General features: G+C 40.4%; 1 protein-coding gene across 4 annotated transcripts in view; it reads left to right on the top strand.

Moving 5' to 3' along the window:
• The window catches only part of LOC117815281 (endonuclease V-like), a 103,838-nt gene that overhangs the window by 55,656 nt on the left and 25,760 nt on the right, over positions 1-22,422 (top strand). For 2 of the 4 annotated variants that reach the window (XM_034686908.1, XM_034686906.1), the window contains one exon: positions 9,934-10,007. The exons of the other annotated variants lie outside the window; for them this stretch is intronic. The gene's annotated coding sequence lies outside the window, so the exon portion shown is untranslated. Of the gene's footprint in view, positions 1-9,933; positions 10,008-22,422 lie in introns of those variants that run through there. 4 annotated transcript variants of the gene reach the window in all.

Raw genomic sequence — 22,422 nt, 5'->3', positions numbered from 1 at the left:
TTACACCACATCTAGTATTGTGGTTATTTAGAAGCTCTGGTTGATGACTTTCTGTCATACAATCCACGATGTGTTGACCTGGCTTTGTAGTTGTTACTCTCAGAGACTCCATGTTGTTTGGTCCAACCTATATCCTCGACTGCTCATGTTTTATCAGTGAATACCGCTCTTTGGAGACTTTGCTTTGAATGGTGAAAGTTAAGTACTGTAGAATAAAACTGCAGTGTGTAAATCCCTTCTTCATTGTCTGTCAACTCTCTGATGCTATTCTGCTACTCAGGAGGGTTCTGCTAATTGTTAAATGCTGCCAGCTCTGTCCACCTACACCAACCATATGTTATGTGTTGCTTAAATTCTGCTAACTGGTAAAATGTGCTGCTGCCGATCTTGGCCAGGATGCTCATATAAAAGAGGTTTCTTACAGTATCTCCCTGAGGCTTCCCTGGTTAGATCAATTTTAGATGGATAAATAAATGATATACTACATTCAATGGCTTCAGTACAGATGCAGCTGCATAGTATGCAAGTCCCTTTGGTCTATAACTTGCAGCATTTAGTTGTTCATATCCACTGTGAGCACTAAATATTCAGTTGGACTTATGTCATTTTAATTTAACAGCATGTCTCATTTCTATCATCATGCATTTTATAGAGACCAGTATTTGTGAAATCCCTCTCTCTCAGTTGTTTGCGAACGGTTCTCTACAAATAAGTCTGGTTCCTCTCAAGGTTTCTGCCAGTTAAAAGAGAGTTTTCTTGCCACTGTTTCAGGGTGATTAATGTTGGTACTCTTTAAATAAGAAAACAAAGAGTAAAGTGTAGATCTGTTCTTTTTGTTAAGTGTCATAAGATATGTATTGTTGCAGTTATGTGCTGTATAAAGAAACATTGACGCATCATTTGGTTGAAATTTGACTAATAATAACATGAGATACGTGATACTACTCATGTGAGTTATAGTCTCAGATCTGAATATCGCGGTCACTCATTCCGAAACTATGTCATAATTTCATTCAACTTTGTGCTGTTGTACAAACTTAACTGCCCTTTTAAATAACATTTTCAAAATGTCATGGAACATGTTGTGAAGGCAGTGGCACAAAGGTTGGACAGATGAGCTCTGTTGGGAGCAGACAGTCTCATTAAAAAGTGAGAGTGGTACAAGGACACAGCTTGTTGCTGCAGGAACTATTCAGCTCAGTGTTAAGTGGAGGAGTGATCTGCAGAGGCACTGAATGTTACATCATCAGCCCCTCTGTCTCGCTCTTACCTCTCAAAACTCCAGATGCTTCATATGTCTCTGACTTTATTTCAGCTCCGTCGCCTCAGACTAACTCATTTCAGGGGAAACCAGAGTGACCTGTTTTGGCTTATTGACTGATGCAACTGGCCACCAGAGATGCTGTTCTTTGTGTGGGAGAGATTTTGTCATATGTCACATAATGTTGGCAGCTGACTCAAATCAGACTTGGCTGTTGATGATCCCTTACTTTCTCTTTATTTTAGTTAAAGCCTAACATTGACACTACATCAGCCTCCATAGCTAAGTTGACATGGACCAGTAATAGTCAGAATAATTGCCTGATTAGAATAAAAATGCTCTATGTGAACACCTGGTCCAGCAGGGACTGGTTCAATCCAGCCCATTTGAATCAATACTCATGTAAACACTTGATCTGATTGTTTCTCCCTGGTTGGGATAAAATGATTTATACTGTGTGCATGTCTGCCACATAAGACATGAACAGTGTCTGTTTCTGTTACTGCTTGAATGGACAGAGACATCCCAGTAGTATACAAAACTGATGTGTAGTAAAAACAACTTTGTTACTGGTGATTTTAAAAGATCTCTGGGTTGTTGAATGTCTCAATCGTATAAAAAAAAAGGAATACGAAAAAGACATCCAGAGCCACAGCTTTATTTTAACACTTCAATCAAAAGAGTCTGAGAAAGAAACATCATTCCAATTAAGATGGGTGGTTTGTGGTATTTTGTTACCCAGTTCAATATTCATGTTAAACACTTGATCTGATTGTTTCTTCCTGGTTGGGGTAAAATGATTATGACTATGAGCCTGCCTTATAGGCCACGGCCAGTTTCTGTGTTTGTTATTGCCAGTATGGGTAGAGACATTGACGAAGCTGACAAAACTAGTAGGGAGCCAACAAAACTTTTTTTTGGAGACTTTGAATGAAGTTGGAATTAATACGAATCTGGATAGTCAAAACAAATATGTAAGAATCAGCTGGAGCCTGGTGCCTATCCCTGCTGTCATTGGGCAAAAGGTGGGGACACCTTGGACACGTAGCCAGTCAATCACAGGGCTAGCATGCAGTATCAAAGCAGCCATTTGTGCACACACTGCTTGCAGGCAATTTAGAGACACTAATTAACCTGATGCAGGTGTCTTTGGACTGTGGGAGGAGGCCGGAGTACCTGGAGAGAATTCACCCTTACAAAGGGAGGACATGCAAACTCTAAAGGCTAAGGATTCAAACCAGAAACCTTTTCACTATGAGGCAAGAAGACATTTAATAAACTCTGGCTTAAGAATTACAAAAGGAACATGTTAGAATGCTTAGATTGAAAACATAAAAGTTGTGTTTTGTGTGCACCAATCAGGTGATTTGAGTGGAACAGGGGAGTGGAGATGTCTGCAGCTTCGTTCAGCTTTGTTTGGGTTGATTTGATTTGAACAGGGACTTTATTGATTCAACATTTTGAACACGGAAACTGTTGCAACAACTGACAGAATATCTGAAAAGACTGTAGTTCAACAGCAGCACAAGTATTGAAAAGGCAAAGAAGTTTTTTCTGCAGGGCAGCCTAGTTGAAAAAACAGCCTTTAATGTTTGAATTTAGCAAAACTGTTTTTCTTTCTTTAAAATTTATCTTTTTACCTGAAAGAGCAATAACATATATTTTTAATCAGTTTAAGGAAGTCTTGCTTTAATCTTAAAATTAATCCGTTATAGTGAAGTGAACAAACTTGTATCCTTACTTAGCTAAATCATTGTGTGCATGGTACTGTGCGTGCGTCTCTAGTGTGTCCTGTAGGGCTGTAGCCTCTGGCAGGTGCTGGGCTCCGGCCGACCCAGACCGTGGAGCAAACAGTTCTGAGGCTGGCTCTGCTTCTGAGGGACAGTAAATAAAACATGTTGAGGTGACTCAGGGCTCAGAGCTTTAATCATTTTTTTTCTCTGGCTCTGTGACTCTTTGTTCTCTTCTCTTGTTCTTTTTACACGTACACGGCGAATTCAGAAAGATAAAGTTGAAGGAAATCAAAGGATAAGTTCATATTTTTCCATCCACTAGCAATAAAATGATGTAAGGGATGTATTAAACTTCATCATTTGGGAGTCAGAAAGGGCAGGAGACCTAAGTGACACTTACTTAAGGGAATCTAGGGGAGAAAAAAGGGGCAAACACCACAGAGTAATCACTCCAGATAATGCAGTTTGGATTTCTCAAAGAACGACATACCTCATCGCTCATCTTGTTGTCTGGAATTACTTGGACTTACTGTGTTAGTTCAAATATAACATAACTGATGCAAATTACTACTAACTATATAAAAACATGACCCAAGTGGCTTTAAACAGAAATTATCCTTCACTAATCTAACGTTTTGTATCATCAGTGGATCAAATAAATACATGCAAACAGTCACTTTTTTTAACAAGCTTACAAAGTTATCATCCAGTTCTGTAACTGCCCTCAGCTCTGCAGCTCTTTAAGTGCCTCTGTGTTTGCAATGAGCCATATAAATGAAGGTGCCTGCCTTGCCATACTGCAGTTTAGCCTCTAATTATTTCAGATTTACAGCCCACCACTTTACTGTTTTGGTGAGGTCTCCACCCTGCCATCAAATCTGTTTCCAGCAGCAGCTGATTTCAGCAAAAAGCTGTATGAACCAATTCTAAAACACCTGCCTAACAACCAGTGTAGTGGAAAGCAGACTAATTTAGAGATTACTATGTTGACTATATCTGGCAGCATGAAGTTTGCTGATGGTTAAACTACATTCATATTGGCGCAGAGATTCAAGTAGTCAGGATTCTATTTTTTGAAGTAAAAAATGAGTTGGTAACCTTGGGGAAAAAGGGCATGAATGAGCAAGATGTTTTTCACGTCAGTCCACAGTAATGTCAAACTACTCCCCAATATTACATTAACATGCACTGCCTGACTGTCAGTGCAGGATATGTGCATGGAGGAGTGTTGGGAGGAGGAGTACTGTGTATCGTTGTCATTGCTTAAATTGTCAAACCACTTTAAGCTCTCTGGCTTAAGCCTTTGGGAGACTCTGGTCATGATCAATAAAGGTCATAAACACAGTGTGTGCGCACGTGGGTAGACAGTTAGGGAGGCCTTGCAGTCATTTCATTCAGTGTAAAGAAATCATCGGACAGCCTTAATGCCATCCTGGGATGACCACAGGAACTGCTTTTTCAATCGTAGGTGGTTTAATAATTGCTGCAGGGATGTGAGGGGAGTTAGTGATGAAGATGTTTCCAAAAGAAGTTGGCTACCCTAACAACAATAACAAACTGGCTGGGTTAAATACTTGATTCTGATTGGTCAGAATGGAAAAGCAACGGTAATCATTTCCTAATAGCAAAAGCAACGGCAAGAACAACCCGATCACATGTGTACCAAATCAATCCATGGCAAGGAGTCAGGCGCATTTCAGGCTTAGGAGTCAAAGGAGTCAGGAGATAATGAAAGTTGCCGGACACGTATAAGAGCAGCCTGACGAGCTACTGAGCCCCAACCAAGTTATGTTATTTTATTTTATGGATAGGACAGCTTATGAGGGGAAGGAAACGTTGGGAGACAGTGGGAGAAGACATGCGGGACCAGATATTGATCCCCCACCACTAACAAGGATTATAGCCTCTGTACATGGGGCGCATGCTCAAGGTAAACTGACACGCCAGCCCCAATCATCTCTGATAGGAACCACTCAAGCAAAATCCTGTCCTGCAATCCAGGCAACAGCAACAGAGTCGATGGCTGCATCGCTAAGTTGACCATTGCTACAAAGTAAATGAAACCATTAGCGGTAGTGATAACAGCAACACTGTTACGTCTCCCTCATTTATGTTTAATGGTGTAAACTGTGAGCTCTGAGAAGTCCTCTTCACCTTGTCTGACATTACAGTCCATGGAAATATTTAGTTTAATGAATTATAATACATAAGCAGGCAAATGTGTCTGTGAATTGAAATGTTCACTTTAATGTCTATTCATCCGACAAGGACGATGCTAAGAATCTGTTGCCGTGGAACTGTTATTATCTGTGGAACCAGACATTTTGTTTCAAGCTATATAAATAAGTAATTTTTAACAAGATAGAATAATCTTTAAGTCAGTATTTTGTCAACTGGTTCATGGTGTTAGATGGTAGCCTTGTAATAAATAGGGTAACATACATTAAACAGGTGGTTATGAACTTTTGAATCCTTTTAGGGTGAGACAGAGTCCTGTGACTGCTCATAACCTCCTGTTCACTTTATATAATTCCTTAAACACAAAGGAAGGCATTCATATTATTATCTACTCTTGCTTCTTGAATGTTTTGACTATCTTTGTCAAGCCTTACTCCCTTTTCTTTCATCCTGACTGAAGGTATGCTCAAGAGATGCAATAATCAAGTATTGATCAACTGTGTTGTTGCATCTTTTGCAGAAGTGATCTGGTTCACTTTGTGCAGTACTTAAGTTCCTGTATGGAGTCTGTGACTAATGGACAGTGTTACAAAACCAAAGCTGACACTCTTCATGATCTCATAACTGTGTTTATTTACAATATGTGGACAAGTCAACACTTTTTGCCTGCTAACTCAAGTGGCTGGCCTCATTTGCTTGCAAGGAAGCGTTTTTTGTTTTTTATTTTCACATGATTTAGTTTTAAAATTGGATCATTTTTTACAAAGTAGTCAGAGGACTTTTTTTTCGAAGCTACTTTAGAACCTAAATTTTTGCTGACTTTACACTTCTTTCCAGTGAGAAGTTGGTAGCTTCCAAGCTCTATGCTCTTAAAGCAGCTTCCCCAACACTTCTCACATCAGACAAAGTTAGAAATTATCTAGTGAACATACTGTTGGGGAGTATTTAGCAGTTTCAGAGCTTTCTTTGAAAGGCTCATGGAGACCAAAACAGCTCAGATCAGAACCGGTGGCCAAAAACACGTCTCTAAATAAATACTAATGTGCTGCATGTATAAACAGGACTGCTAAAACAACTTATTTCACAGCCAAACTATGTCACATGTGCTATAAGTTAGGCTTTTTGCTCTGTGTTCCTCCCCCACATTGCCAAATCCCTGACTAATGCTGCTTCAGAACCATGTTATTAAGGAGTGCGTTTTTGCCTTTGAAGTTTAATTTTGTTGTAAATCCATACTTCTGGCCAACAGAACTGGCAGCTTTTTTGGAACATCTTCTAATACATGAAGAGTCAGTTAATCCTGGCAATATCCAGTCAAGCTGTTTTATATGCTGTATTTGCTGACTATATAACTGCAGTGAAGCAGCTCTGCTCGCCATTAGAACAGCCGTCTCCTTTTCTGCAGATATCCCTGAATGCTTGCTCAGAACTCATTTTATCACCCCCTGTAATTTAAAAGTTACTGCACCATGGCTGCTTGCTGTGCTTGCTGTGCTGTTTCATCCATAATTTGTCTTCTTGTTCTCCTTCTGTGTGTTTGTATGTGCATGTACATAAAACAGAAAGCCTTCCCTGTTCAATTTGACATCAGAATCGAAGTGAGAATAATGATAAAGCCATTTTGCTCTGCTCAAGAACTCCCCGGGTGTTCTCTCTATTCTTCTCCTGTCTCCTCTTTCTTCTCCATTTTCTTTAACCATCCCCATTTATCCTTCCTTCATTTGTTCCAGTTTCATCAGCTTGGCTTCATAAAAATTTGTTTGTTTTGTGCTCTCATCTCTCTCTAATCTCCTCTGCGTGACTTCTCCCTTATCTGGCGGCAAGATGAAACCATTGGCACACTCTGATGTTTTAAGGATTTTAACAGATGGAGTTATTAGTAATTTTGAACAAGTGAAGGCTAACTTTCAGCCAAGATTGGCTAATTTTTCATTAGTTGACCCCCCGGCATTTTTATCCATCACGCCTTTATACGATTTTTACTGCTTTTGCAGCTCACCACTTGACCCTCTGTTAGCTTGATGTATCTTCCCCTACATGCATTCCTACCCATGGAGAGAGCTGCACAATCTGCCTCAGGCAGCTGCAGGTATCGAGCAGGGCCCACATACAGTAACAGTGTGTGTGTGTGTTTGTGTGTGTGTGTGTGTGTGTGTGTGTGTGTGTGTGTGTGTGTGTGTGTGTGTGTGTGTGTGTGTGTGTGTGTGTGCGCACGCGCGCACGCGTGTGTGTGTGTGTGTGTGAATGGTGGGGGGCAGATTAATCAGGAGCTGGTTTGAAAGTTAAAGGGTGGTTTGGAGTCAGAGGGGGATTTGACATGGCATCACTGGGCTGTAAAAGAGTTTCTGTCTCTGTTCCTGTTCATTCCCTGTTTCTATCGGCATTCTGTCATAATTTTTTTCATGCCAACAGAGATACAAATAGCAGAGGAAAAAGAAAAAAGAGAAAATGTGCACGTTGCACATTTACAGAGCAAACCCTCAAAGACTGACTCCCTGGGATGTAAGGAGGAGTAGGAGGGAGTAGCTGAGGGAGTTGATACGTGATGTGGAAGCTTGCAGATAGAGGAAAGACCCTCTCCCCTCCCCTTTCTCTTTTTTTTCTCTCTTTATCTATCCTCCCTATCGTCTGTCTGATGCAGCGGAGGAGAAACAGCATCCATTTCATCATGCCTGGCCTCACACAGAAAAACCCTTAGTGTCGAGTTTTGCGGCTCCTCGTATACTTCTGCCAGAACACCACCATGCGCCGCTCAAGTGTTGATAAATTGCCACCACCTGCCTCATTTTTCACTGCCGCTACCTCGTCGTCAGACACATCGGCACTGACACAAAACCCCCCGTGCACTCCTCAGCGATAACAAGAACAATTGCAGGGCTCCAGGGATGAGAGATGGAAGAGTAGAAGGAAAGGGCACATGGGTGGAGGAACAAATGGGTGGGGTCGAGGGAGGGGGCAGGCGAAGAAAACAAGCAGCAGCAAATAATGCTCCCCTTAGTTTTCAACAAGTGGAGTTAGTTTGCAGTATAAAGAAATCATAGTGGGATGAAGAATGAGAGCTTAGATTTGTTTCAGTTCCATTATTTAAAACAAACAAAAGCGTTCTTTTACTTACGTATTCTCAGTGAACTGGTTGAACCAGTTTCTTGTCAAGTACTCATTTCACTTCAGGAACATTGACATGAAGAGTGATTCACAGATACAGATATCAAAAAAAATATGCAGAAGGAGAGTTTAGGAAAAAAAAGCACACTTCATGTGTCTATTTCCTGAAAACACTCCATCAACACACAACAACTCCGTTATTCCAGCAGCCGTGTGACTGTAAATCTCACCTGTGGCTGTTCCTGTCGATGAGGTTGAGTCACAGGATGTGCAGTTCTTTGCTGCGTTCAAAAGACACAACTTGAGCAGAAATGGGTCCGGAGGTGACTCAAGGCTGCAGAGAGACACATCGACGAGTTAATCAATAGAATGTTCAGCTGTCTGTTTCCCTGAGCTCCCATCATGCTTTGACCTTTTCAGCAGGAAACTTTGTCATCCAGCAAATGATGCCAGTGAGGAGGGGAGTCACGTTTGACTCTATACACTGAATCCCTCCTACAATGCAAAGAGACAGGGATCTTTTTTGCATGCTTTTCAGTGTCACACAGGATGAATGTATCAGTTGTTTGAGCCATATTTAGGTTTTTCTTCCTCCCTACAAGAAGAAACGTGTTTAATACAGACGATCACATGTTCAGAACATCATAGGGTCTTTTTTACCACCATGTCCAAGTGTCATTCAGTAAAAGATACTGGAGTTTTTCCTGAAAATCAAACTACAGATATTTTTTTATCTTTCCACATTCATATTGATGTTAGTGTACGCTCTATTTAGATATTTTCAGCGCTTCACTCTGCCATCAGATTGCCTTGTTTTATGCACTATTCTTGAACGTAGGTGTTTTTCCACCTGCAGCACACTGATTGCCGCTGCCGTGGTCACTGTGCAGCATCAACAGCCAGATCAATAATTGGACTCTTAAACTGATGTATTTATGAAACCTTTGTTTCCTTCATGGAGTGCAATGAATCTCAAGCATACATGGGAGAGCTGAGTCAGGACGAAAAAAGGGGAACACATCAAACAGAAATGTGACCATGACAAATTACACATGACACAAACCCCAATATTTACAATATAATCATACATGATATGTTGTAAATATAAAATATACAACAACAATTGAGTGAGTTCACAAGTGTAAAAAAACATGCATACATTTAACTGATTAAGACAACAGTGATAATCAACAACAACCAATGAATCAGTGACATTAAAGACATAAGTACTGAAGGTCTTAAATACATTGAAAAGTGCCAAACAGCATAAGCCCAGGTCTTACTGGTCTCACCTTCACAAAGAACTAAGCTAGGTTGGCCATTAGGGAAACATGAAAGATGTAGATGAAGAAACCGTGGTTTACAAAACGAGAAGAGATCTTCTGCAAAAAGTTACCTTAAGATGTTATTGAGGTTGTTTAGAGTGAAAACTTAAGAGAATCTTGTGGCATGAATACAATAAGAGGAGTGGATTGTCGACTGGAAAGGTTGTGTTCAATGGAAATTCTAAAAGCATTTTTTTATTGTGTTACTGAGATTTTCCAGATGTATTCAAAAAGCTTTCAAAATACCACATGTCCTTCATACAGTAGGCTATCTGTCACAGATTGCATTTCAGCCAACACTTTTTGCCTCTCTCTGTTGTCCTTCTCACAGGTAAAGCCTCCTGAACCATGACAGCTCAATGGACTTCATACAGATGACAAATAAAAACTAGAACCCTACAGATACCAACATTTTCCCTTGCCTTCATTGTGCAATCATACAGAGATATCCCTCAATGGATGAATATTTTGGAGCCTGAATTGGAGAAGTTTGTATCTAAAAACAGAGAAAATGTGATTAAATACGGCCGTGTCAGAATTTTCAAACAGCTTGAGTTACGGTACCTGCCTCTGCTCACTGCACTGTAGACAAAGCTGTCATGCTGCAGTGCAGAAATACATGCCTCCACTGTACCAGAGAAGACAACAAAATAAAGCTTGAGCTGTATCTTTGTTGAATGTCATGCCTGCAAAAAAAACTCATAAAAGACAAGACAAGAACAACACAGGGAGTAGGACATGGTTAAACACAGATCAATACAATGTCTGGAGCAAAACATATCAACAGATTTCAGAAAATCATCCCTTTTTGACTGCATTTTGATAAACGGTACAGTTGGAGTTCATATTAACCCATAAAATGTCAAAAGAAACCTCAGCAACAGTAACACTTCTTTAAAACCAGAACATGAGGTGAGATGACACACTCAGGTCACTTTAAAAGGCCTTCTTAATATTTACTCATTGCTTCAGGAGTACAGAAGTGAAAATGTAGTTGTTTGTCAAATAAAGGCAATCTTTATCTTGATTTAACTCAAAGTATTACTCAACAGCCTTGAAAAAAACTGTGTAATCCTTCGTTTAGTCAGCAAAAGTAACCTTAAGATGTTATTGTGGTTGTCTAGAGTGAAAACCTAAGAGAATGTTGTGGCATAAATAAAAGGAGTGAATGGGAGGCTTTGGGTCTGACCGAATAGTCCTAAAAGTCACCCCGTGGGACTTTTCCTGACCACTCTTCCTTGATCTTGCCACAAGATCAAGGAGCTGTAAAGATGAGTCAGGAAAAGACAACCACAGCCTTTAAAGAATCTGACTGCATTCAAAAAAACTACAATCTACCAAACATGGACTGCAAAAAGCACAGAGCGTTGTTTTATGCTGCCACACAAACATGACATAATATATATGACATCATTAAGGTTTTAACGGGTTATGAGGCAGAGCGGCTCCAAGGACACAGCAGCCCTCTGCCACTTAAACAATCTGAAGATCTGAAAGCAGCTGAAAGGTTTCATGAATATGTATTTATTTATTAATTCATTAATTAATCCTTCTATTCTTTAATATGGATTAATATAGTCAGTTGGTCGGTCGGTTGTTCGTACAGTCGTTCATTCATTCATTTATTATTTATTTATGTTTTTTGTTTGTTCATTATTAATTGATTTCTTTCTTCATTCGGTAAAGAACCTTCCTAACAAAAAGGACTATCAGTCCGAGCACTGTGTCTACCTCTGCTGTTTTGAATGGATCCACTTTTATAATTATCAGTTTTGTGCAACTTGTACTGCTCTGTATATTCAATGCAAAATCACTGAAGTGCTACTTAGACATCTTCAAGTGAAGTGCAACTTTTTTGTGTTCTCTGCGACAAGTGATTCCAGTTTCCATTTTCAACAGACTGTTTAGCTATTGTTTCTGTTGAGTCCTTGAATTTACCGTCTATGCTGATTTGCATTTCCTGTTGTTGTGTAAAATGTTGAATTGCAAGCAGATTGATTTGATTTGCCACAATCCAAATAGCTAAATGGAACTGGTACAAAAAAACCAAAGTGCTCAGAAAGAGTACTTGAACATTTATTCATCAGTGTATGACATTCAGGGGAACTTTCCTCAAGGAGAGATCCGAACACGAGCTCAGAGTTTGTGTTGAGTGTTTTGTTTTTCCGTTTAAGCTTAAACCAAAACAAACACAAAAAAGAACGTTTTGGTGATGTTGCACAATTTGTCCGATGTTGTCAGCCGTGTCACGTCTTGTTGTGACATCCTGATGTGTGTGATTGATAGATGACCAGCCCCACACATCCTTACACTTGAGTTATAACGACAGGTGAGCTGATGCAGGACCAGACAAATAGCCTTCTTTATCTCCAACAGAGGCTGGCCCAAATCAGAATCCTGCAACCCCTCATCCATGCACCAGCCATCGAGGTACCTTTCCCTCCACTTTACAACAAACGACTTCTCACATGCCCTCTCTATAAACTGAAAAATCAATGAGGCCTTTTTGTTTCCCTGAGGCTTCTAAAGACTAATCAATGTGGGCCGATCTATTGTAATAAGGACGAGTCAGCCTTGGACAAGGAAAAGGAGATGCTGTGAACATCGGTTATTAGATTTTCCAATGGGAGAAGATGGGCTCAGCAGACAGGACCAGGGCTTTTGTTTTCATTGAGTGGCTGTTATGTGAAGCCAGCCCCTGCTTAGTTACTCCACCGTCCCTGCCAGCAGGAGGCTGAGCTCCTGCTCGTAAGGTGCTTCAGTCAGCAGTGGTGCTCTTGTCTGTCAGGAGGGGGATTAACGCCCTCAGAAGTATTTCCCACTGACTGGAGGCTTCAGATATTAATGAGATTCCCACCTTAGCTTTGTTATGTAACATTGAACTTTGTGCTAAAATATTCAAGAGGTCCTTTCCTGATGTGTACAGGGTGTATGATCAGAATGTTAAGTTGTTTAAGGAGGAAATGATTGTTTATACATGGGTCATAAAAAAGTCAGTGTACAGCCTGTTGGTTTAGCAGATTGTTGAACGAACATCCTTTATACTTCATACAACCACATTGTCAAAAGCAAACACTCAAACTGGATGATTCTGCAAGACCCTGAAGTTAATCTTAATTCTTGTATTTCCAAATATTATATGTACAATCTCTCTGCAGGGTGTCTACAGCATTGAGGGGAACTCTGAAATCCTGCATAAATAGAGAAACTTGCTTCTTCCCTAATTGACCGTCCTTGACTTTCTGCTTAACCACACGAAGGGCACATTACATCTGTTTTTTTGGCCCCAATTGTTGGATTAGATGTTATATGTCACGCACAGAACAATCAAATTCCCAGAAAATGGGTGGCTATCTGCATTGTGAACCATATTGAGGAGTTGATATAACAGGAACTTGCAGAGTGTTAATTTGATTGAGCGTAAAGCTGTCTGTCACAGGTAACTTTAGTAGTGTGAGGTCTATGTGCTTTATTGCAGGGGCATTTTAACATATATGTAGAGTTGCACGTGGTTTGAAACACAGACTCAAGCAGAAGGATTTCCTTTCCCCCATGCCTGTAAATGTTAAGTCAAAGCACTTTGAAAAATTGGGGTGCTGGATGGCCTAGGGGTTATGCATGTGCCCCATGTACAGAGAGGCTTTAGTCCTTGCCAGAGCAGTTCCAGGCTTGACTCCTGGGCTCAACCTTTTGCAGTCTTTCCCCAAACTCTACTCTCTACGTTTCCTCTCTCTCACGCTTCATCTGTCCTATCTAATAAGGGCAAAAATGACCCCAAAATTTCAGCTTTTTTATGGAATGTCAATGTGAAGATAGTTGTGCTCTAGAGCAATACTTGAATTAATAAAAAGTTTTATTTTATAAAAGGTGTGGCAGTAGCTCAGTTCCCAGGGATGTGCCATGGGAACTGGAGAGTCACCAGTTCAAGTCCCGTTGTGGTTTAAGTTTGGAAATTGGGCTGGTAGCTGGAGAGGCGCTAGTTAATTTCCTGAGCACTGCCGAGGTGCCCTTCAGCAAGGCAGCCCCCTGCTCGGGGCGCCCATCTGATGGCAGCACCTTCACTCTGACATCTTTCTGTTGGTCCATGTGTGTGTAGCATGATTGACACCAGAGAGAAGAAAATATGTGTCCCACAGTTGTTGTCTAGCTTGCTGCACTTGATTCTTTAATTGAGCCAGTGTTTGGTGGCACATGGACCTCAGATACTTCACTCATGATAAACAGACATTAATGCATGTTTTAAAATGAAACCATGAAAATGTTTCCTACATAGCAGCCATTGCTGTAGTTGCTGGTTGGGAGACTACATTTATTTGAGACAGACAGCATGTCTTTAAATCTTTCAGGGCTGACTCGAGTCAGAAGTGATCCAGATGGTTAATCAGCCAAATGTAGATCCCTTGCTCAACCATGTTTCCCAAACACAAGTTACAGCATGAAGAGGCATTCAGGTCTAGCTGAACAACTTTTTTGTCTGTTTATTCTGAAGAGAAAGAGCAGAAGACTTTGGTGTCTGTTGTTTCTCCTTATTAATTATAGATACATTCAATTTGTCTACATCCAGGTTTTAGATACTAGTGTTGGATTAAAGGAGGCCATAGATGTCTGATCCCAAAGCTTTTTTGTCTTACAAAGTTTGAACAGCATTCAGTAAATAAAAAATAATGATGTCTGAAAAAAAAAAATGTATTTACCATCAGTAGTTTTATTTTGTTGCATGGTCTACATTCATAACTCATCTGTGGTATCTTGTTCTTCTGTATTAGAGGGCACCCTGAACCTTAAACTTGTAGAAGGCACAGAGATAGCTCGATCTGGGCCTGACTTCTGTGTAACAAAAAGCTTAGTCTGACCCATGTGAGCACAAAACGGCTTTTTAATGAAGGTATTAAAAGTAGATTTTGATACTGGGCTCCTCTTTGCAAATGGCCCTTGAGATCAGGTTATAAAAAAAGGACTCGCTTTAAACTCATATCATGTCAGAAGATATTGTGCCTCAGTGGAGCATATTCCCGATCAGAGTTATAATAGAATAACCACAAATGTGCAGTGATATAATAAACCTGCAGATTTTAGGCGACACTAAGGTCACCCAGTGCACACATCCACTTCACCTGGCTGCCTGGAGTCTTGAGTTTTACACTCCGGCATAAATTGTCCTTGAACAAATCTTTTACTTCTGTTTTTTTCAAGTGTGCATCTTCCAAAGTTTTCCGACATGTTTCATTACAGTGACTCAGGATTCTTTAAAGCTCTATTTTGTTTTTGCTCCTTGAAAAGTAATGAGTTCTACTCTTAAACTCGCGGGCTCTCTTACATCAATGCTGTCTCGAGATCTCAGGGAATGATACCCAGGATGATGATTTTTGTCTTGTTTGTGTAAGCTTGCGTGTTCCTTTTTGTTCTATTGATCAGAGTTGGCTGCTGCTGATAAATATTAATAATCAAACTCAGAATATTAGAGAGTCTTCTGCCCCGAGCACTTCAGCACACCTCAGCACAGTAAACTGAGAGAAGAATCACTGACTGATTCATGATCTGTTCGTCTGTTCTCATGTTCCCTTTAAGAGAATAAGAGGCAGAGGTTTAAAACAACCAGTCAGCATTGTAAGCACTGGTAGTTGTGTATTAATAATTTAAGCACATCAGCAAGATTTAAAGTACTTATTGTGTAAAAAAAAAAATAGTTTAAGCTGTATTCTTTACCGATCATTTCACCATACTGGTTAAAAAAGATGGGGAGGGAAAAAAGGCCAACTGTCTACATTACTGGTGAACTGTCATATAATTTCTCTGTCTACTTTTGAAGGCACTGACTATTTCTTTTGGTTTTAACAACCTCAGGGCTGTAACACATTAATAAAACAGCTATTTTATAGGTTTTTCACAGTTTGTCTTCTGTTTTCTGGTATTTTGTATTTTTACAACTTTAACCAGGCAAAAAAAGTTTTAAAGCAGAGATTTCATAATCCGTTTTCTTCTGCATTGACGGGGAACAGTTTAACTGTAACAGAGGCATCAGGGCTAACATTGCATGTGCCATAAAATTTGGTGTATAAGCAGACTTTTAACCCCTTTTCGTCATCTAAAAAATAAGCTGAATCCTACACATCTGTGTGACCAATATACAATGCAAAGAGAGGTGTTCTATTGTGTTAGGATATTTTACCCAGAAGGTGTCACTCAAAGATGCAAACAACTTTTTAAATTTGCAAAGCATGCCGCACACATAGCGAGGCGTACCTCTCTAAAGGCACCACTTTTGAACATCTTTTCTCCCTCATTAGCTTTTAATCATGCATGTAAAGAAAACAATGGTATGCCATTAAGTAACTTAGAGGAGAGCTTATTTAATTGAAAAGGCTCCTCAATTTGACACAAAAGGTGGCCTGTGGAGGAGGCTGGTGCAAGACTCAGTGAATTTGTCCGTGTCTCACAAGCATCAGCAATACAGTAGGCTGAGCTCAACTACCGCACAGGTAGCTGGCGGCATGGTGATAACAGATGGTACTAGAAAGAGCTGCACATCTACATAGAAACTGCATGTTTCTGAACATAATAAAAGCCTTCATGCAGGAGGACAGTCTAAACTTCTTCCCTCTTTGAAAAAAAACACTGTGTCTCATAAACTGGTGCCATTTATAATCCAGATTTTACAGCATATGCTGACTGTTGAACGTAGAGAGCAAAGCTTTTGAAACTCAGCAACTAATTTAAATGAATTACCTCAGACGAGCTCATGTTTGTTATGATTCTGACTGAGACGTTTCAAGCATTTTGGTTACGGCGGCACAAAGCTAATTGTCTCCTGCAGTTGTTGTGTGAGGAGCCTTGCAGGTGTCAATCAAAATCTGATCTGCCATGCCTCAACATCCGTACAAAATAATTTTCTCTCCATTACCACATTTTCACTTCAACATTTTTGAAGTAACACTTGACTTCTGGACAGAAGGATGAGTATCAGGGCCGTAACCAAGCTGTCACCAGTGGCTAACAAGGCTGACTGATCTGGAATGGCCCACACAAACACGAAACACACACAAAGACAAAGGCTGCAAATTGTGACATGACAACAGTTCTAGTTCTTCAGGCCTGTAGGGGCGCTCAATAGAAAAGTTTATAGCATTCTATTATTGATCTGAGAGAGAGAGACCACATAATGATAGACACCTCCAGAGTACAGTGTCGGTGAGGGGTGGGCTTTACTGACTACTTTGCAGAAACACAATTTTATATAAGACGTACAGACACCCAAATTACTTTTATTGAGAAACTGCATCTGATGCACGGCTAGCTCAGCTAAGGAACCACCTCTAAATGTGGTTTACATGAGCATGTGGCTGTGACTATGAATTAACCTACTGCTACTGATGCTTTTGATCATTAACTGTTCACTTACCTGAAACTTAGGTGTCATCTGGCAAAAAGAAAGGCAGAAAACTCATTACATTTTCTTTTTTCAAGGTTTTATTTCAAGTTTAGCAACTAATTTAGTCAATAATTTTTACTATAGTAGTTAAATGTACTAATTTTAGATAGCTTTAAAAAGACATCTCACGACCTCCCATTTGTGTCTTGCGAACTCCCAGGGGGTCCCCACCCACACTTTGGGAACCCCTGATTTAGCCGATCTGCAGAAAATTACCCTACCTATATGAGCTTGTGGCTGTGTTTCCTGTGCCATTATGAATTAACCAACTGCTACTGATGCTTTTGATAATTAATTGTTCACTAAGCCTAAGTCATCTGTCGATATTTTTTTACTATAATGGGTAAAATGTACTGTTTTTAGATAACTTTAAAAAAAATCTCAGGACCCCCCATTTGTGTCTCACGACCCCCCAGGGGGTCCCGACCCACACTTTGGGAACCCCTGGTTTAAGTTAGTTGAATTTTTGTGCAGTTAGTGATACTGTTTGCTGACTCAGCCAGTTGTCAGTCCGTAAATTCAGAATGTGCATTAGCTACAGAGCTAAATTGGCCCTGCAGCTACTGTTTAACATCACTCCCTGTCATTATGCAATGCTGCACTCTCAGCTAAACAATAAAAGTTAAACTGGGAAAGAAAACAACACTTCATGTCACTTATAGACCGTTCCACTCTGCACCCCAGAAGCACTGAGAGCTTTAGTTGTCATATGGTGATTTGCAGCATCTTTCTTTCTTATGCAATTTCTGTTTTTTATTTGCATGTGTATGTATTTGCTGAAATGCAGTTGTCTTTGCTTTTTGCAGCATGTCTTCATTATCAGACAGATTTTATTATTACATGTTTTGGACTTTAGCATGTGTCTATATGTACGTGTCCTCATTGAGTTGGCAGCACATTCCTCTTGATGAAAATCCTTTGCAGTTTGGTTAGCCTTGTTGGCAGTTGTATGAGACCCTGGTTACGGCCCTGCCAGTTGTCCATCTGTTCCGAAATCTACAGTCACTTTCTTCCTCTCGATGTATTCGTAACTACCACTGACAAACCATAAATTTTGCTTCACACTGCTCCTCTTTCTATTACATTTATGGCATTTATGGCCACATATTCCCATTACAATCCCTGGGGAAATAGAGGATGGAGCTCTGTGTATAAACCATGAAATAATCACTTGCTGATCTGCAGCCTCAGCCTCTCATCTTCTGATCAGTAGTTCCATCTCACGTATGTGCATGCAGTGACATTTCACTGTGATCCCCAGAGATGCCTCCTTCATGTTTGTGTTTGTGTGTACAAGTATGCAATTTTATTCAATGTGGAATTGTCACTGTGGGAAAACCAGCAGCTCCTCCACACGAACACACAAACACCTCCCCTTACGAACACACATCATTACTCACTATAAACAACCCTCGGCCTCTGGGCTCTTTCTCACCGCAGCCCACCGTAAAGCCTTGTCTCCCAGGCCATTCATAAACCGTAATGTGCGTGTTGGTGTGGAGTAGATCAGTGCTGGCGGCTTGTAACGCCTGCGAGTTTCCCAAACATACAACATCCAATTCCATGCATCACACCCACTGTACAGCTCATTTGCATCAGAGTAATATGGTGTTTTATTACAGGCGAGGCAGGAGCATGATTTGTTGCCGAGATGAGTGGTGAATCGATGATAAATATTTGACTTCAAACTCAAATGTCACGTAAATGTATTTTTTTTCTCTTTGTGCAAACATCTGCTGTGTTCATGAATTATGAATGAAACCCTGACATAATGCCACATAGTTATAGAACATACAGTACAGACTGTACAGGGTGGTAAATCTTAGCTGTTGAAAACGCAGCGGCGCAGATTGTTAGGTGCACAGATTGTATTATTCGTTATGTCAATTGTCTTCACTGACAGGGTGTAACAGAGGGACGCTGCATCACTTCTCCTCCTCCTCATTCCTCCCTTCAGTGTCAAGGCTCAGCTGTCTTATGAAGGCTGAGCTTTAATGTCAGACATGCAGCTTCAAACAAACTGTGTTTCACTTTGTATACATGTCTCATTTGTCTCTCTCATTTTCTCTTCACCCTCTCAGTTTCTACCTGCCTTAACCCCCTTGTTCCCTTTCTTTATCTTCCTAACTTTCCTCACTTTTTATACTTTTTCTGTCATCACACCTCACTTCTTTTCATACCTCTGCCTTTCCCTGCCTCTTTTCATTCAGTCCCCCGTTTTCCTCGCCACCATCTCGCACAGCTTTCCGACATGCCAGTGAATCGAATCCCACTGACCTGATCAGGATTCAGTCTGAGGGGGCATCACTTCACAGTGATTGTCATGTTTTGGTAAGCAGCTGCTGTGGAGCAGAAACCAGGGAGAGACGGAGAAACAGACAGAGCAGCAGTAGCAGCAGGGACTCAACTTCTCATCGTTCACTGACTCTATCTGCTTGGTATTCCTGATCAGTCAGGTTGCTGTAGGTGTTTTTAAAAGGGACAACTTGTGTGTCAGAAGTGACCAGCGAGGTCTGAAGTTAATGGATGTAATTAAAGATCGGCACTGATGAAGGCTGGGTTAATGGGCAGTGGGACATAATGAGAGCAGGGCACCGATTTACACCAAGGTTAAAACAAATGAAGAGACATCAAGTGTGTACAGTACCAGCCTCCTAAATATGATGCAATAAAGATGTGATGTAGTACAAACCCCTGGTGTCCGACAACCACCATAACAACAGACTGTTCCTCTCACTTTCACTGATTGAAGAGGAGGCAGTATTAGATTTTTGCACATAATTACTCCTGGGGAAGCAGCCAGTGAGCTACAGCAAGCAAGCTGTTGATAGAAACTCAGCCAGGAACAGTTTTTGGTTTCAGCTGCAGTTTGGTGTCAGAATGAAAGATTGTAAGCTGTCATTTACAACAACATGTACAATTTAATGTAGGCATTATAATTTCCTCTAATATACTTTAAAGATAGTCTTTACACTAATACACTTTACTGATGCAGTACGCCAGGGTTATGATTACATTTTAAGTGTAACACTGACCCATGTTGTGCAAAATTCCTGCAAGAGTTCCGTATCATAGCTCCACTTTGACTCTTGTACTTTCACACTGCTGTCCCAGGGAAGAATTTTTTACTGTGTGCCAGGGTTGCAGAAGCAAAAGAGTCATCAGGTATAAACAAACAGCTTAAGCTTTACACGTACTCAACCAGCTCCTCTATTTACAAGGACACGGACACTGTTTTTCCTTGCTTTCATTTCTGATTCCTCGGTCGCTGGTTTAACGAACGCAATGTTGCTGCTCTATCAATCTGCCTCTGTACTGTTACTACAGTATGGCGAAGTATAACAGAGGTGTTAACTGTCCCCTCTTGTCCCCTCAGTGGCAAAAATGTAACGTTCTGTTGATAAGAAGTTTATGTATTTGTGATTGGTTGGAGCCAGATTTGACAATATCACCACAACAGGGTGGATACATATTACTACACCTTAGTGCAGCAGAAATAAACATGTTTACAGCCTGGTACAAAAGACGAGTGTAGTCTGGATAGCTAATTTCTCTGCTTGGCACAATGCAGCAATTTCGAAGATATGGAGATTACGGGTCTTCCAATGAGAGGCACAGCTGACTTCATTGGCAGGCGGAACACTGTAGCTGTTGGCTAGGAGGCTCAAAGCCCGCCTCTTTACGTCACAATCGCTCGACGGGAGCAATATGGCTGCCACCGCTGAATGGCCTCGAAAGAGCGCTTCAGAAACAGATGGGCAACGTCAAGGATACTACATCCATATTTTATACAGTCTATGGTTTGGAACCACAAGATTCGCCCCTGTCAACCAGTTGGGGTAATGCATATTTAAGGCACTGCTCAATCTTCTTCAAGTTTGCAGATTCCAAGGCTCCATCTACTTATTTCAAAAAGACCCTTGATTTGAGCCAACAGTAACCACAGTACCAGTTCCACAGTGTCATTAAGTTGAAGTATGCCTCTGCAAAATGGATGAAATTCAGCAGAACATCTCTCAGAGTTTTAAATTGTCATAAACTCCATCATTTGATTTATTTATAATGCATAGGAGTCAAACTTTTTTCCTCTAAAATTTTGTTTACCCCTCTTAAATTAATGAATGTATAGAGAAAAACCTCAGAGTGAACAACACTGTCCTAAACATCATCAAGTGCAGCTTCAGAAAATTATCATACAGCGTTTTGAACATCTCAGTCAAACAGACTCAATAATTTATCCTTTATGGACACTTGTGGCCTGGTGTACCTTATAAAGTGAAACTGGGTCTATTTTTAGCATATTCTTGATTCATTTAACTGTCTTATGTACCACTGATGTTTTTTTCTAGTGGTATGTTTTAATGTGAGACCTAAATCTGACCACTGAGTATTTGTTCTCATATAGACAACATCCCCCTTAAACAGAAGTGCATTTTAATGAAAGTACTTATGCCTGTGACTGCAAGTGTTGCTCAGTGAGATTTTCCTTTGTTAATGCTCACTTGTTTATTGCACTTTGTGATTTTTTTATTTTTGAAAAGTGCAGAAAACTTTAATTTACTCACTGACTTGCTTACTATTGCTACTCTCTAAGTGTCTCTCATAAATATCTGGCAAAAGTGTCACTTCTACAAAGTGTACTGTGGGTGTCAATTTGAATCATGAAGGCAGAGGTTCTTAAAAACTCCCCCTCTGATCTTGACTTGCAGCCTGTCATCACACCGCAGATGTTGCCCGTATATTAAGGTGTTTCTGTTTTTTTTTACTCTGTAAATTGGTCTGCGAGCATGTCCCGGGCTCTGGCTTGATGGCAGCTGTCTCTGCCATGTCCTCAGCAGGGGTCACTGCTGGTGTCACATAGTTGAGGTAGGGACAGCATCTGATGCACTCATAATTTCCATTTCATCATGAATGAAGTCTCAGTTACCTGACGTGCTCTAATCTGCATGCATGGTTATTTTTAAGGCATGACTAATCAAATTTGCGTTTTCATCCCATTTATTTTACCTTACCTTTATTTTTCTTACCCACACTTTTTTTTTAAAAGATGAGTATGGTAAAAAAGGACAGATGTATTTATCAATTATCTAAATGTATCTAAAAAAAATAAGAAAAAGTGTGCACTTTCATGGTATTCTCTTTAATTAGACAGCTCTCAAATGAAACCATCACAGAATATTGAGAGCAGAACACCATGTTATACTTAGATTAACTTCACTTTTATGGTCTAAGCAGGGTTCCCACGCATCCTGGAAAACCTGGAAAATCTGGAAAACAGTTGACCAGTTGTCCAGTACTGGAAAACACCTGGAAAATGGGAGAAAAAGTAAAATGTCCCGGAAAATCACATATAGTCCTGGAAAATTATTCCAACATGGCTGCATGCAACCT

This window comes from Notolabrus celidotus, chromosome 7 (assembly GCF_009762535.1).
Source record: "Notolabrus celidotus isolate fNotCel1 chromosome 7, fNotCel1.pri, whole genome shotgun sequence".
NCBI lineage: Eukaryota > Metazoa > Chordata > Actinopteri > Labriformes > Labridae > Notolabrus > Notolabrus celidotus.
Note: the sequence above shows the minus strand (reverse complement) of the source record. Positions and strands in the feature narration are given on the sequence as shown.